We start from the raw sequence: 4,179 nt of genomic DNA on the forward strand, positions 1-4,179 counted from the left end.
AGACTCCCTCATCACCATTAGAAAGCATCGCCGCCTACTGAGCAACCGCCTCGCCGCGAGCATCAACTCTAGCCCATCATTTATGTATTAAGGAGCGAGCCCTTATTCTATAAAAGGGACTCCCTCACCTTTAAGTGCCACAAGCCGAGCCAACCAAGCCAACATAAGCCACAAGCCGAGCAGCCTCGCAACATGTGCTACTTCTAGTTGAGCATCATTTCAGATTGAGCACCGCCTCATATCGAACAATAGTTCAAGACAACATTTAGTTACTTCGGCCCACACATGGACTGAATTTCAAGTCTCCAGCCAAAAGACTCTTTTGACTGAAAACTTGGGGGACTACTGTTTATACCATATTTAGGGCCTCGTATTTAGATCTCGTACAAATACTCGAGGGACTTAAATGTAATTATGTGATAAAGGAATGGGCAAATAAGTGAGGAGTCCTTATTCTATAAAAGGACCCCTCACCCTCACAATTAGGGGAGGCCAATTCCTCGGCCTGAGATCCCCTCTCTCACCCTCAAAAGCTCTTAGAAGCTTTCACCCTCTCATTCTCTATCATCTCAGAGAAATACAATATAATCAGTGTGGACGTAGCCCAAACCTTGGGGTGAACCACGATACATCTTGTGTCATTTACGTTTATTGCAGATTCACGGTCAGATTTATGTTGTTCCAAGATCTCCGGTTTTGTGCATCAACAACTTTGATTAAACAAGAGTTTTTAGATCATAATAGGTTAGATAACAGAAGCGAACAAGAACAAATAAGAGCAATTATAAATCTAAAACAATTGCAAATTTGTGATTTAGAGTATATAGTTGAGTATACCATAGACTTCTTTAAATATTTAGGAAGAACATGCAGAATTAGTGATATTAATTTATTAGATACTTACATGAGAAAAATAAGAGGACTAATAGGAGAAAAGATTTGGAATGAATGGCAAAAGCATCCAAAGAAAAATGATATTGCAATAGGACCTAGAATTCAACATGTATATGATATACTTAGACAAGAGTGTAGTCAAATAAAAGCTAAGAGACAAATTAAGAAACAATTTTACATGAGTTGCAAAAATATAGAATTACCACAACAGTATGGTTTTCATAAGAAAAATAAGCATAAGAAAAGATACAAAAAGAAATATAAGTCATATAAACCCTACAAACAGCATAAGAATTTCAGTATAAGATATTCAAGAACATATAGGAAAAGAAAATATATTCCAAAACAATTTAGAAAAAGAAGTGGCAGACCTTGGATTAGAAAATATAAAGTGCCAAAATATAAGAGTAGTTGTAAATGTTATTCATGTAGAGAAGCTGGACATATTAGACATAAATGTCCAAAATTAGGTAAACAATTGAAAGAAAAAGTACATTTGATGGAGTTGTTTAAGTTAAAAGAAGATGAGGATATTCAGTCAATATACAGTTTAGATGATTTAAGTGATAATGAGAGTATTTATAATATAAAGTATTAACATGACAGATTCAGACTCGGAAGATTCAAGTAGCACAAATAGTGATCTAGAAGAGTATATGTGTGCATTCATAAAAGAACAACATGAAGAAGAATATAAATACATTAATTTAGGTTGGCCAGAAAAATGTCATAAGTGTAATAAATTAGTTGCAAATAAATATTTTAATATGTTTATACCATATTTAGGGCCTCATATTTAAATCTCCTACAAATACTTGGGGAACTTAAATGTAATTATGTGATAAAGGAATGGGCAAATATGTAATAAGTGAGGAGTCCTTATTCTATAAAAGGACCCCTTACCTCACAATTAGGGGAGGCCATTTCTGGTGCCTTCTCACCCTTCTCACATCTCCTATCATATTCAGAAGTTCTCTCTCTCACCTCTCAGATAAATACAATAATCAGTGTGGACGTAGCCCAAACCTTGGGGTGAACCACGATACATCTTATGTTATTTACATTACTTGCAGATTCACGGTCGGATTTACGTTGTTCCAAGACCTCTGGTTTTGTGCATCAACATTTGACACCGTCTGTGGGAATCGACACGAAAAGCTATGTCAGTTTTCTCTCAAATTTTCACCTCCGCCGTGAATCTACAAAAAATTCAAAAACCCCAAAGCTTTCCCAGAAAACCCACTGAGCCTCCTCGCCAAACTCCTCTCTCTAGATATTCCAATTTTCAGACAGTAGGAGAGAGAAACAGGAAGAGCAGGAAAGACAAGAACAATGGCTCTTACAAACCCAGCAACCCTGTCCTCCAAATCAATCTGCAACACTCACCCTCTCTCCCCTCCCACCCCTCTCGATCTCACCAACCCATTTTTTACCCATTCCCTTCCAAGAAAAAGACCCTCCACCCTATCTGCATCGCCGACTCCAGTAAGTCCTCCGTTGTGGCCGAGTTTGCAGACCCTTCGATCCCATCTGGTCTGCAACTTCGCCGGCAACCAGTAAGTTTTCCAAGAAAAAGACCCTCTACGAAGCCTGTTTCCGGCAAATGGAGCTTGGACAACTGAAAATCCAAAAAGGCCCTGCAGCTTCCGGAGTACCCAGATGTGAACGAGCTGGAGACGGTGCTCAGGACCATCCAGTCTTTTCCTCCGATTATGTTCGCCGGAGAGGCCAGGCACTTGGAGGAGAAGCTAGCCAAGGCAGACCCGGTGCACCAGCTTTTTGGTCGTTGAGATTGAGGGAAATAACCTTGTCGGAGTCGCAGTAGACGCCGACGAAGTCGCAAGGGTCGGAGTTGAAGTCCCAGGAGGAGAAGTAATTTGATCTCGGCATGTCTTCCAGTGACTTCCGAATCGATTGCAGAGCCAGGAAATTAACCGGGTTGAGAATGGCGACGGTGACAGGAATGAGAATGGGATTCCATTGAATCAAACAGAGGAATAACACAATGCTCACAAACCCATTACTCCTCTGCTTTTCTGCCATTGGAAGCAAGCTCTGACACTCTGTGAGTGAAAGAAATGGATTTGGCGGTATGGGTTTTATTGCGGGGAGGAAGAAAGTGCTTCTGGTGGGGAAGAAAAGCACTTTTTCGTGAAGGAAGCTACAGATTTCTCATGGGAAAAGGGAAGTCACAGAACGGTGATAACTTTAATAGTGGGAAACTTTAAGCAAAAAAAAAATGCGGAAAGTAAAAAAGGAAAAGACAAAAGCAAAGGCAGAAAAGTAAAGAAAAGAGACAGAGTTACCAAACAAACACAAATTGAAATTGTGATTGAATTGTATAAAAAAGAATGGTGGAAAGATACTGACATGGGGAAGGGATGCAGAGATCTTTTCACGTGTGGAGATGGCTTGTTTGGTCAGCTCGGGCAGGGTGATTTCCAGTCGCATTGCTATCTTGTCTACTTTTGCTTTTGTCGACCATGCCCACACTTTCATCATATGCAGGTTCCCATTTTTTAAGAAAGCCAAAGAAAAGCAAGTGGGTGGTGTCAAAGTTGTCCAAGCAGCTGTCATTTTAGAGAAAAGCAAAAGCAAGGAATAAACACCCACATTGCAAAAGCAAGGAATAAACACTCCACCAGAATGATGTGATTTACTTTTCTTATTTTTTGATGTAATTTATTTTTCGAATCTCTCGGATATATCTGTATAAACCCCATCAGAGGGTAATAAAAAAAAATGACAAGCCCAAAATAAATCGGCTGAAATATTGTGTGGAGGGCGAAGGCCCATAAGCCCAAAATAACACCAACCAGGTTATTAAAAGTACGCCCAGTACTCCACAATTACTCGGCAACCCGCCGCTATTACCACCAACCAGGTGATCAAAACCAACCAGGTGATCAAAAGTACACCCAGTACTCCAAAATTATTCGGCAACCTGCCGCTATTAGTACCAACCAGGTGATGAAATGTACAACCCGTACTCTAATATCATTCGGCAACTAGCCATTCATGCCACCAAACCAAGTGATGAAATGTACAACCCGTACTCTAATATCATTTGGCAACTAGCCATTCATGCTACCAACCAGGTGATGAAAAGTACAACCCGTACTCTAATATCATTTGGCAACTAGCCATTCATGCCACCAACTAGGTGATGAAATGTATAACCCGTACTCTCATTCATGCCACCAACCAGGTGATCAAAAGTACACCCAGTACTCCAAATTATACATGAGCATTACTCATGTCATTCATACATAAACATTCATGAGC

The 4,179-nt window shown here is 40.0% G+C and overlaps 1 long non-coding RNA gene across 1 annotated transcript; it reads right to left on the minus strand.

Annotated features, from left to right (window-relative positions):
* Positions 1–434: 434 nt before the first annotated feature.
* Positions 435–2,019, minus strand: LOC126616738 (uncharacterized). Its single transcript, XR_007621246.1, has 2 exons — positions 1,921–2,019; positions 435–610 (listed from the first exon to the last, which is right to left on the minus strand). It is a non-coding gene; the product is annotated as an uncharacterized LOC126616738 (long non-coding RNA).
* Between the last annotated feature and the right edge of the window lie 2,160 nt (positions 2,020–4,179).

Source organism: Malus sylvestris, chromosome 3 (genome assembly GCF_916048215.2).
Source record: "Malus sylvestris chromosome 3, drMalSylv7.2, whole genome shotgun sequence".
NCBI lineage: Eukaryota > Viridiplantae > Streptophyta > Magnoliopsida > Rosales > Rosaceae > Malus > Malus sylvestris.